Below are 13,759 nucleotides of genomic sequence, written 5' to 3' on the forward strand. Positions count from 1 at the left end.
CTGCGCATTGGTATCTGCCTTGAGAATTCTTATCATTTTGGTGTATTTTTAATAACAGGCGTGGACCATCCCGTGATTTCTTAGGTGCCGGTTTTAAACATTTGCTGTGTACTTTTTATAATCACCAAATGTCCCATGACTGAGGACACCTATGATATCAAGAACAGTGTACTAAGACACTTGCTTATCTGAGGTAGACAGGCTTGATTGTGTTATAACGAGATGATTGTTTGATGGCAGTAAGGCGGTTTCCAACTGTACTTCGTGATTTGCCGATTTGTCATGCCACACTGAGTGCTCGGGCATCATCACGGACTCATACTACCAAACTATAAAATCCTGGCACACATTATGGAACTTTGAATCTAGTAATGGAACTCTGCAATAGTATAAACTAATCACAGGAGTAACTTTCTACTGTACATACCTGATTGTGCTCTAGTGTGTAGCTAGCTTTGAACCAAAAATAGTATGATATTTCAGGAACCTGAAGAGGTCTATACAGTCCACATCATCCTATCATCAAACATTCAATGTATCTGCGTGCCTGGTGTACTTTACAGTCACATAGGCAACTCGGAAAGTCGACAATACGACGTAAATTCTGCCAGTCTTTGAATGAGTCAGCGCCGTTGCCATGGTTACATGATCTAAATTGTACAGGAAATTGGACACGCAGTATTCCACTCGCCGCTCCCTTATGCCCCAGCTCCGAGATGGCACCCTAGTGCCAAAACACTCCTAGAGACCCACTCTATCAGCTAGGATAGCGCTAGAAATGTTGGACTCAAATGTACACAGGACTTTTGAAAATTGAAAGTGCCCAAGCGACTAATACAACAACAACAACCAGGAACACAAACCCCTAATACGTCTCGTGCGCTTCGAAGTGATATTCGCGCGCGCAGAAGCCCGAGTCCATTAAAAGGGAAATCTGCAGGTCATAGAACTCTGGAAAATCTAAACAACGGCCTTTTGCGGTGCCCGGTACTACCATGTTGCGCACGTTGGAGCGCAGGTACACAAATACCGGTACTTAAAAAGATAATACACAGATGCCCATGCCTTGTTAGGACCCCCCCCCCCCTGCTGGAAGAATAAAATCTCAATGCCAAGCTGACATCTCTCTCATCTTCGACAGGAACAGCTAGAAGTAGGTCAACCAGCCACCACGTCTGAAAACTGTCCTCGCCATGGATTTTGGTCCGGTAAGAGCTCAACTTTAATAATGTGTTTCTTAATTCAGTTTCTACTGTGGGGAGGTCAACGGACGGTTTGCCTTCTTACGGGCTACTCTATTGGGGGATACCCGAAACAATAATCTCAGATATGACGGAATCTAGATATAGTAGATAACGATGAACCTCATTGCTCTTTGTTGTTTCTTGTAGTCCAATGTCAACAGCATACGTAGTTCTTCTTCACTTGAAGTTGGTTGGTTCATCTTCACTCGGTCTACAGTTTGTATTAAGGTGGCAGACTACCCAAAAATTCGCAGAAAATTCGAATTTGTAAATTCGTATTGAGTGCTTCGTCAGTTGAAAGAGCATGACTAGCTGCAAATTCTCTGAAAATCGTGTCCCGATCTGGCCAGCCGTTCAAGAGTTATGGCCGAAAATGTGCCCTTGCAAGGAAAGATTTTTTTGTTGCACGCTGTCATTTGTTGGCAGCACTGTATTTGAATCTGAGCAGACTGTGCGCAACTTGTCGTATTATGGAAACACGCGAAAGTGTGCAGAATTTTGCTCCAAGTAAAAAAAAGTCCAAAAAATAACTTTAAAAACCACGTATTGGGCTGCACGGCGGCGGGCTTTGCCCGCCGCCGTGCAGCAGGACTTTTGCCAGCACCCTCGTGACGTTGCAGATATGTGGCTTAATTATTGTAGTTGACGTTGATTTAGTGACTTTGGCAAGTTTGAGTCGTGTCAAGAAGTCAGGTAGGATTCAGTACTAGCCTACTAGGCAGTAGTGAAACGTGAGTGGTAGTCTTTGCCGGTTTCTGAGAGTATCCTGGATTTGGTGTGCAGCGCTGTGGAAATGGCTTGCTGTGGACGTCCCAGCACTGGATGTTGTATCAAAGGTACGACCTCGTAGCACGTCCTAAACCTAAAAAAATTCAAAAATTGACTTGGGTCTGTGGGAGTCTGTGAGAGAACGCCCACTCGTTCCATTGTGACAGATTGCAGGGCCACGTTGAGGGGCCCTACCCCACCACCCATGGCTGCTTCTGGACTTGTTTTAGGTTTGGGTCCCACGCACGGACAGAATGGGTACGAAAAATGTGAAAAAATTGTAAATGCATTTGTTTGGCTCCTGGGTGGCTCGCACACCGTGGCACTATGCTGGAAATTTGAGTTTTTCCGGCCTGGAAAGCCTGTCAATGAGGCGCAAGAACTTGTAAATCATGTCCTGGGGGCCAGCATAGTGGCAGGAGTGTGTGTTCAAATTTCACTCAAATCCATTGAGAAACACCAAAGTTGCGGTCAATTGAATGCCATATGAAATTTATGTGTAGGCTGCCCCCTTAAGGCAAGAAAAACGGCTTTAGGGCAGTTTTCCAAAAAAGAATTTTTGTGGTCAGTGTTGGGTTCTTCTGTTGTAGGTCTGTCTTCGCACCGGGCCCCGTCCAAGAAGTAGGAAATTAGCAAAAAGCAAAAAACTGTAATTTAAAATTTTCACAACACCTCACAATATCATCACACCCAGGCTGAACGATCTGTTTTTTTTTCAATCTCAAGGAACGGTGAATTATTTACTATGCCACTTGTCTATTATTCTTTTACGTTTACACTGCATGTCAAGTGGTATAGTAAGGAGGGGAATGGGGTTCTCACTGTCCTTTGTTCAGTGCGGCTGTGATTATTGTGAGGTTTAGTGCCTTCATACAAGAGGGTGGCGGCGTTCCTGCGGATGCGGAAAGCTCGGCTTCCAGCCGAGTCTCAAGGAACCGTGATTTTTTTTAGTGTTAAAAATTTAATTCATTCACCCTTCCTCTTCCGTAAATAGCGATTTATTTTCAGGAAGATACTTGTCCATTTCTCCCCTGTCCCTCCCCTCAAAACAAACATACACACGTTTATGCAGGGTTTCTGTACCCAAATCGGAAAATGCAAACGCCCCATCGATTTTGTTCAAAATTGCACAGCTCTTTAATGCTCCCGGAATATTGTCAGACCCGAAAATGGGAATAAGTGAAGCACTTCTTCATGGTTAAAACCCGATTTAAAATGTCTGCTTTTTTGGAGCATTTTTCACAAAAAACATTTTCCAGCATTTTGCCTCTTCTGTTGTAGAGTTCAAACTAAATGTTGTAGTTTTCTTTTCAGATATCTGAGTAGTGACTTCTGCAGTCAAGCTAAGCCAAATAGGATGGCTTGGCTTTCTTTTCAGGGTTCTTGGCTGCCCATACTAACAATCTCATGAGGGTTAGGTCGTAAATATCGGTACTCCGCGGGGTGCTCCCCGAAATTAGACCTATAGATTTTCTTCATTTGTTCAAGAAGTAAAGCCAGCTATGTGGTTTGTACTCTAAACATTAGATATTTTACATTGAATCAATGTGACTTCACATTGATTCACGGTTCACTGAATCCAATGTTAGCTGACATGTGCAATGGACCAAACATTATAGTCGAACATAATGGCCCAATAGATTTCATTCAAATTTTGCAGAGGTATACTGATATAGTGATTGGAAGAGTCTGCAAAGTTATATTCCACTGGAGCTACCAGCAGCCCATTCACTACTTATACTTTGTCAAGTGCTATCAATTTGTCGATTTGGGGTTAAATTTACATATTGCTGCCATCAAGTACTAGTAAATTGAAGCTGCTTTCTGGATTTGGAATGTCTCAGTACTCCCTGTCAGTTTTTGTGCTAGATTGTGCACGTCTGACTGTTCAAAATCTGGTTCAGTTGGTGGACTCGATCGCATAATTTGTGCCCAAAATTTCCCATGTTTCTGGATTTCCTTTAAATCTGATAAGTATGTTCCTTTGATTGATGAAAAAGTGCCTACCAAGTTAAATGTTTCTGTTACCACCAGAACATACCTTTGAGTCGATTATAGAAGCTATTCTTGTCGAAACCAGTACCGAAAAAGAAGAAAACAAGTTTTCACCGGGAGGTTCGCAGCCGCGAGTGGCAAAACTCATGATATTTCTACTCCAAAAACCTGGCAAAAGGATGCTTAAAGGACTAGTTTTCGATTTAGGGTACGAGCCACCATAAGAGTACGTCTGAGAAAACCAGAAAAGCTGGGCTGGGCCATCTCTCCGATTTCGCTCAAATTTTGCGAGTAGGTTTCCTTTGGGGTCTACAGCAGCCATGCAAAAGAGCTCGTTGCTTTTAAAACTTACGGACACCTTGACACCTACTGGGGACCACCTCGAAATGGACCCAAAATACGTGTGAATTTTGGGTCCAAAAACGAGCGCTGGTACAATGTACACAATGGAGATATGACTTACGCTTGCTCCTCACCGAACCGGAGGAAAACCCACACATCTCTGCATGCTGCGAATTCCGGCAAAACTGGAACATGTATGCAAGGGGGTTTGTCAACTGACAACCGCTCTATTTAGTTGCAATTCAAATAGAGTGGTTGTCAGTTGACAACCTCACCCTTTATTTACAATGCAGTTGCGTGATGTTCAGCACTTTTCCGAACGAGGCTAGCTAACTAATACTGGAACTGTCTACCTAGATTTCTGTTGGATTTCGACAGCGATGGATAGGTGATTCTGATTGACACCACAATGCATCAGAACATTTTGTCACACTGCACCAGCAAGAGTAGCGCAAAGCGCAAGAAAACAATCGGCTGCTCGCACCCAGTTCCATTTTTACGTCCTCTTGCAATCAGGGTTAGGTCAACTAACAATGCCAGCAAAGAAATGACCACGCGTCTAGGGAGTAGTTACGAAGATAGCTGCTGGTGGCGTGACTGCAGCAAGGCAAGATAAACAAGTGATGTCAACATCAACAAGGATCTGAAATCAAAAGCCGGGATCGATGGTATGTGGTTACAGTATACAGTGCCCTTGCAAAACGGCCGATATCGCCTACCTCGGGGATCGGTCCCCAAGCTCAGATCGTAGTTCTCAAACCTCCGGCTCAACACTCTGTCCAGCACCAAAACGATAAAAGTACTGTACGAGTAGCAGGCAGGCACAGTGGGTTGGTCTAAGACCATGATTGAGAAACGAGAGGTACCAGGTCTAAGTCCTGCTTGGAAGCGGAAGGATTTTTCCAACCGTGTTGCGACCCACAGTTAATTGGGAACTCGTGGCCTGGCATGAGTAAAACATGGATGTGGAAATGGGATTTAGGCCTTTGGCCTATGGTTGGTGGATCTGATCTATCCTCCCCCACCGTTAAGGAGCCACATCTGACGCCTGATCATGGGGTGGTGGCGTCCGACGGAAGCGGAAAGGTGGTTCTTGACCAGGGAGTTGTACGACTTCTTGTTCTTGACATGACCGGTACACAAACCCGTCGAAATATTATTTATTATTACGCGTCATCGTTCAAAGAACGGCATTTTTCCAAAGAACGGCGAATGATTTGAGCCACATAGGCAGCCATTCTCCACAAGCAAAGTCCTATAGAAAAGACGGCCATCACGGTCGACTTCCCTTTAGAAAATAGCCAGGCGGGGTGAGGAAGAGAGATGAGCTTTCGAAAGCGAGGGAGTAGATGTCGAGCAAAAATATGTGTCACCAGCGCCAAGAGCAGTGCCGAGGAAGACGACGAAAAACATGAACCCTTTCTTTTAACAATATATTTCTCGTGTCTAGTTGTGTATTCTATACCTTACCATCCATCGTACTGTACCAAGTTGTATCACCTTAAGTGCACACTTTTTTGTCCAATATCTAAGTTCAAATTGCCGAAGGATAAGCGACAATATTGATGACTTGGACAAAGTATGTGTGTGTGGGTGTGCGTGCGTGTGTGTGTGTGTGTGTGTGTGTATGTGTGTGTATGTGTGTGTATTTGTGTGTGTATGTGTGTGTGTTCAGTTGCAGGCTGCCCTCGCCATAGTGGCGATAATCTGTTTGGCATCACCCGTAGACTCATGTATCTCTTGTTCCGCCGGCAAAGCCAGGTTAAGTACGTAATTGCAGAAGTATTCAGGTGCCGTATGAGACCCGTTATCTTAAGAAATCATGTCTGAGAAAACCAGAAAAGCTGGGCTGAGCCATTTCTCCGGCTTCGCTCAACATTTGTAAGCAAAGTAAAAACTGGTTTCAGCAACCACCTCGCAGTGCAAGCAAAAGCGTTTGTTAAAGCCAGCTGGTCTTTAGAAGCAGGTCCAACAGGTTCAGTGTAGAGTTGCCAATGCATGGAAAAGGCCGCTAAAACCAGGTTTTACTTTAGATTTCCTTTGGGGTCTACAGCAGCCATACAAAAGGGCTCGTTGCAACTACTGGAGACCACCTCGAAATGGGCCCAAAATACGACTTAAATTTGGGTCCAAAAACGAGCGCTGGTACAGCGTACACAACGGAGTTAAGAACAAACCACCACAATGCCGACATTAACTCACCTGAGTAGTCTCCACATCATTGCCACATAGAGCCATGGCTACATCCAGGAAAGCAATGGCTGTCATCTCCAAATTTCACTAAATTGCATCTTGATACAAGGTGAACTTAGAAGTTGCGACTTTGGGGATAATAGTCATGAAGTTGATTTGAGAGGAAGGTGCAGCGTGCTCCCCGTGTGCTCCAGATGGCAGTCGTGAGTCAGTCAAGTGTCAAGTTTGGCAAGACGTGTCACTGTGTGTGTTCCTAGTTGGAACAATCAACTTGATACAAGATGTTTTGTGAATAGAATTATTGCAAGTAGACGTGTATGCTTGCTGCGTGCATGAAATTTGTCACCGTATAATGCATGTATGTACGAATGGTTGTGCGTAGGAGAGCGAGACGTGCTTCGTGGATGTATGGCTTGACCCAGCATGCATATCTAGTCTTGTAGGTTCTTGCCAGCCATGTAAAACTTCACCTGCTTGGCTTCTTTCTGTCTAACAAGTCTGCATCCAAAACCAGACCTGCGTATGACAGGGATAGAGTTTTCAAGTTCATGGCAGCAAGTGCAGGCAGTAATGTTAATCGCTATTAACGATAGTACTCTGTGCCTCCCTGGAAACTTATATGCTAAATTATTCTCAACCACTCCACCAGAGCCAATTGTAACTGCGTTCCATTTTGCTTTCTGCTGATCATTTTTGTCGACCTTCACCCATGATTTCGGGTGTTATTTTTTCCATCTTGTAAGGTGCCTAGAGCTCCAAAATTTGGCCCATAGATGACTCCTTTTGTGAACAGCTCAAAGACAACAAGAACTCATTCTCGCCAAATATCACCTACCCCTGGTTTCCGCTGCCCATGCCTCATTTGTGCGATCAAAGCAAGATATTTTTACGTCCTGAAACTGGCCGCGAGCCTACTGCCGCGTGATATTGCAGATCGACGGATTTGATCGAGTTGATCGACAACCCAAGAATGAAGATGGGTGACATATCCTCAGTCCTAGAAGAGGTGCTCTACTACCTGCAGGTGTATACCGTACGGGCTCGAATACAACCCCCCCTTCGAATAGAGCCCCTCTAAAATAGAGCCCCTCTGAAATAAAGCTCAGACGGAATCGAAATAATAGAGAGGTTTTGCATTCCGAATTTCGGAATTATTTTCGGAATGTGGCGGCAGCAGTCGAAAAAGTAGTCGAACTTTCGGAAGTGTGGTGGCGAAAGTGCATGGTTTTCCGAAAATAGATTTTCGGCTCTTTCATGTTTGGGAGTGCATATTTGAATGCAAAAAAGTGTATTTTTCATGTTTGTATTTTTGCTTTCTGCTGCTCTCGATTATTTGAAAAAATTTCCACGTATGTAATTTTGATTTTTGCTGGTTTTGCTGCTCTCGCTGATCTCGCCATGTTGCTTAATCTTCTCACACTTCATCACACTCTATCTTCCTTTGCCCTGGAGCCTACTAACAGTACAAGACAGTAGTTCGCCAACCTCGTCTTCAGCTGTTGGATCACTTGGTCCACCATCAGTCCATCCTCGTCTTCGAACCGCACCCAAATTCAGTTTGACCTGCGCACATGGATTTGATCCTGCTCAACCCCTTCGACGCTCTCCATTTTGTTTTGCATGGCAACCCTTGGAAACGAAGTCGAATCAGATTTTCGGAATGCAAAACACTGAAAATACCGTTTTTCGGAACGCGCTTTTTTCGGAAAAGCACAGTCGAAAATCATTCCGAAATTCGGAATGCAAAACCTCTCTAGTAAAGCCCGGTCTCTAGTAAAGCCCGGTCTCTAAAGGCCCGGGGCTATAATCGAGTGTGCAAAGTCTGTATAATGCAGTGCAGTACATGAACCGTGTGCAGTATGGACGTGCAACAGGGTGCACTTATTGCACGCAAACTGCAGACACGGGTGGTTACCGTACGATTGAGTGCAGTTGCTGCATGCACTGATCAGCAGGAATGGGGCGAAACCAATTATTGATATTTCTAAAAGAATGCCTCTCTCCAATGGAGCCGTTTCTCTAATATTACCCCCGTCAATATGTCTTGTGGAGAAATAGAGCCTCAGGGCTTCTATTCGCGCCTATAAGGTAGATCTTGCTATTTGAAGCCGTAGCTCGTAGTTTAATCAGCGTTTGTAAGGCCGCGGTCACACACGAAAAGTTTGCACCGCTTTTGCGGAGGGAAAAAGTATATGACTGCCCCAGCCGCTTTTGCTGATCACACATACACGTACTGTGCTATTCAATGCTCTGCCTTGGCGGAGAGAATGCAAATGCAGCATTTAGACCTACAGTCCATGTCCTATGAAATTTTAGATGTTCTTGTCCGAGTTGAAGCGACCTTCACTTTTAGAGCTACCGTGGATGACAGAGAGGCTGCTGGATGTCTCCTGTCAAGTACACTCGTCGATTTGGGGCACATTCACTGCGCTCCAGTACAGTTCGGATGTATTAAAGGGGCACTCCGGGAATATTTTCGGTGGTGTGTTCTCTTCATGGGTGCCTTGTATGGCCCCCAAGGAATGGGGAATCGCGAAAACTAGACCCAAAAAGTCGATATATGAAGCCAGGGAGGGCCAAGTTTGTCTCCTCTTTTGATGGTTTTGATGACGTCACGTGTGATTAGTATTCAAATTCTCTGCATTTGAAGATCTTAGTTGTTTGAATTTTCTGGTGATGAAGAACGATGTTTGGTCGACATTCCCAAGCTTCACAACTGCGGACCTACTCTAAGGAACCTGAAGGACCCTCTGAGGTGCCCCTGGTAGAAGCGCAGCCTGATGAGGGCCAGGAGATTGGAGCGGACGACTTCACTGGTCCGCGTACGAGGATCCCGAAATTCTCTATATGTCGTGAGGCATATGGTCAGAACAGTTTTTTTAGACAAGCTGACACGAAGTCGGGGTGATGTGTAACGCACGTCAAAGGGCTGTCAATGCTAACAGCTGCAGCGCTCTCTCGACAGCGAAGGTAATCGACTGCCCTCTGCATCACCCCACATTTCTGGCAGGAACACCAATCGTTATTTCCTTGTCGACCAGTGAAGTCGTCCGCTCCAATTTCCTGGCCGTCATCAGGCTGCGCTTCTACCAGTGGCACCTCAGGAGGTCCTTCAGGTTCCTTAGAGTATGGTCGCAGTTGTGAAGCTTGGGAATGTTGACCAAACATCGTTCTTCATCACCAGAAAATTCAAACAACTAAGATCTTCAAATGCAGAGAATTTGAATACTAATCACACGTGACGTCATCAAAACCATCAAAAGAGGAGACAAACTTGGCCCTCCCTAGCTTCATATATCGACTTTTTGGGCCTAGTTTTCGCGATTCCCCATTCCTTGGGGGCCATATAAGGCCCCCATGAAGAGAACACACCACCGAAAATATTCCCGGAGTGCCCCTTTAATATTAGTTTTGTTTACATCATCGATAACAAATTCAAACAGTTGTATAGCAGCATGTCGTTGCTTCCTCCATGATCCATCATCGACTCCAGCGACTGCGTGGATGCCTGTAGTTGCAGCGAGGGTGTGGCAGAGTACACTGCTACATGTACTCGCTGGTTGCAGTCCTAGTGTTGCGTACTCCGATGAAAGCATTGCTTGCAGAGAGAAGGAGGGAGTTCGTCTGCGATCGGGGCCAAGGAGTTGGGAGACGGATTCCCTCACCAACTATCCACTCATAACGATGCAGTATTGTTTTTAAGATCTCCAGAACAGACAGTACAATGGCAAAGAAGAACAATATGAAAACTGAATACTAGTACCAAACGGCAACCAAACAACATCAGAACTCAGTGCCAGAAGTAGCACACCAAAGCCACCCCATGCAGGTTTCGCCAAAGCAGATCCACGAAAGCGAAGGTTTCCCTCGCATTTTTTTGGCGTAGTAAAATCCAAATTTTCCGCCAAAGCATAACTTATGCAACGGCGGAGGCATAAGTCGATGTTTGCTTGCATTGGCGTTTGATAAGGTTCACACTCGTTAATCTGTTTTGTTGCAATTATTTTGTTTATCTTGTCCCGTGTTTACAGGAAATTGTCCAAAAATTTATTTTCTTGATGGAAGTGGATCCCTTCCTCACACCAACATGCAAGGCTGGAGAAGGCGTACTGTAAGACCTCAATGCAATGAGGGTTACCATGACAGAGCCCAAGCTTCTTGTAATAGTCTTGGAAATTGGTTTCTTAATGGTGTACATATTAATGCACCTAATGCAGGATCCCACTTTTGTGCTCCAGATTGTAAGTTTGAGTTTGCTGGAATGCGATTGAGAATATTGTTGCAAAATCATGTTGTTATGAATTTTGGTATTAACAACATAAATACAGGGTGGGTAAATAGTGTTTATCCCATGGTATAGTTCGATATGCCTGTTTCAGCCAATCAGGAGCCTTGCTGACCGGGAAATAATAGCCAATACAACCCCGCGCAGGATTGATATTCATTATTAACTGGATACACTTTTACCGTACCTACTACGGTGCACCCTGCTTTGGCATGCCCCCACCCTCTCTCGATTCCATGCAATGCATCTTCCCACTGGAGTCCTTTAACTCAGAAACCCGGCGACAAAATACACTACACAGAACCGTGAGCGGGTGGGAGCATGCCGATGCAGGGTGTACCATCGGTACAGTAAAAGTGTAGCACTCAACTAAACTGAGAGAACTTACCTCCGCGACTGCATCCAAAACCAGATTCCACACAAGCAAACAACGAACTCCAATCACTATTCAACTCCACAATACGACACAAAGGAGACTTCGAAGCGCATCAGTTCTCATTCACTCTTTCTAAACTCGAAATCAACACAACGTTTCACCATCTGAGTGAAATTACTAATTGCAGGTGCAAGGAGAGATACCGTAACGAGAGGAAAACATCTTGTACAGAATATTCAAGGGTGTGAAAGAAGAAGAGCTCAGCAATGCATGTATGATGTAGATAAGGTGTGAAGTAATCTGCATGCAAGGTGCGACCTGCAGTGATTATCATGACACTGTATCCAGTGCGATTCCCGCAAGAACATTAAAACATAGATGCTGCTACAAATCCAATATGCTCATGGTTTGTTGGTTGTGTTTATTTGAATTCGCAAACCGAACGGACTGAACATGTCCAATGACAAGGAAGCGAATGAAGTCTAAGTAACACCAGGAATGGGAAACTCGGCAGCAGACACAGATGAAAAGGAAATATGGGAGCACAAGGCTCTCAGCAAAGGAAGAAGACAAAAGAAGGAAAGAAAAAAAGAAATAAAGGAGAAAAAGAAGAAGAAAATCGTGGACACGATGAGAAGAAAGCTTTTAGCACAAAGAGAAAAGAAAGGATAATGGAGGAAATGGGGAGACATATCGTGGTCACGCCCAAAGCTGGAGTAGTGGCAGGACACAGTAGACACATGCATGACTTGCTTAAAAATCACATCAACAGGAACAAGCGCGCATAAAGCATGGGTCATGCCGGACCAGAAGCGGGAGACACCGACAGGAAGAGAGAAGAGAAGACAGAGAAATCAAAGCCTTGCACATCTACACCCACACATCTACACCCACAGATCCACACACCCACACCCACCCACCCCCCCCCCCACACACACACATGCCCACACTCAGACACACACCCACACACCTCCCTCCCCACACACACACTCACACACACACGCACATGCGTGCGCACTCCCCCCCCCCATAACAAGGTCAACGTTCTTCTGATTGCATAGCGGCCGATAGTGATACAACCAAGAGTCTTGATACAACGAAATCCACTTTACTCACTGGCGCCAATGTCCGACGATGTGTACAATGTAGTTACTGCCTGCACGCAAAGTGTTCAACAAGGATTCCAAACCGTTGCAAGTTCCACACCCATCCAATGACAAGGAAGTCCGCACTAGGATACCTAATGACGTATCTCGCCGTGATTTGGATCACATTGACCGTCAATACTGCATAAAATAGCAGTGCAATCTTCATCAATTCTTTAGTCCAACTACAAATGCAACTTGTCTCCATCGCGCTCAAACCTTGACTGGATTGAAAAGAAAGGCAGCATCTTCTTTTTGGTAATTGTATTCGGGATGCAGTTGCGTGGAACCCCAAAATGCGTAGATGTACCTGAAATAAGTAGGATATTGACCCGCCCACTGGGGTGTTGCCGTACTCTCATATAATCTCTCCTGCTACGCAGTCGGGATGACATTCGGAAGGTAACGTAATCGTTCTTGGATAATAGAGAGGTTCCGCACTACGTAAAGTTGAGCAACTTTACGTTAGTGGGCGGGAAAAACCCGTGAATTCGCGAGTTTGCACTCCACTTACGGAAAGTTGTCTACGGAGAGTACGTAGATAGGGCTTTGATAACGTAGCTGGTCCGTTAATGGATTGGGTACAAATTTATGACTCTTTCCCCATGTCGATCTGGTCGTACACTGCCGCGTTCGGAGTTGCCAAGGGCAGCTACGTGATTTGAAAACTCCGTATGGCGGAACCCAGATCCGCATGCAGTTTACGTAAGACTTTCCGTAGATCGACTACGTTTTTTACTAACGTAATTACGTTATGCGGAACCTCTCTAATATCCTATACTTATGCATAAAATATGGCCACCACCTTTCTGATGAGCAACTTGTCCCATATTTGGCAGGTACAGCCAATTGTAGTATATTTGTGGGTATGATCATGCATAGTTCATGACCTTTAATGCAGGATTGGTATCGCAGTGTGTACCGTTTTTATGGACTTGCCCCTCAAGATCAAATGGAGGGAACAAGATGCATACGTCTTATTAACCCCAAATGCACTTTCAAGGATGACCTTGCATAGAACATCTCAAATACAACCTGCTGTATCCGTAGGTGGCATAAGGCACATGCGCGCCTAGGCTCGTGGCTGGTTTTGCACGCTTGCTGTGCTGGACTAGACATCCGGGAATGTGAGCTCTCTTTCCTTGTTTTTCAGTTCCTTGATTACAAAAATAACTGTATGAACCAGAGTATTGCTACTACGGCCAGATAATACAAAAGCGAAAACAAACACACACGCACTTACAACAGTTTCTGCAGCTTCCAGAATAGTCAATGAGAGCTGAGCTATAGATCGAGGTAGGAATGACAGATAAAATCAACCAATATTGCATAGCTTTGGGGAATTAGAACAGATCGGCAAAAACATGCAAATCTATATCTGTGACCAAGTGTTCATGCAAACCAAACACAG

The 13,759-nt window shown here is 44.9% G+C and overlaps 1 long non-coding RNA gene across 1 annotated transcript; it reads left to right on the top strand.

The window, feature by feature from the left end:
* Nucleotides 1-1,086: 1,086 nt before the first annotated feature.
* Nucleotides 1,087-10,778, top strand: LOC135824531 (uncharacterized). The gene is made up of 3 exons (XR_010554874.1): nt 1,087-1,208; nt 6,025-6,115; nt 10,574-10,778. It is a non-coding gene; the product is annotated as an uncharacterized LOC135824531 (long non-coding RNA).
* Nucleotides 10,779-13,759: the final 2,981 nt, after the last annotated feature.

This window comes from Sycon ciliatum, chromosome 9 (assembly GCF_964019385.1).
Source record: "Sycon ciliatum chromosome 9, ocSycCili1.1, whole genome shotgun sequence".
In the NCBI taxonomy this organism is placed as follows: Eukaryota; Metazoa; Porifera; class Calcarea; order Leucosolenida; family Sycettidae; genus Sycon; species Sycon ciliatum.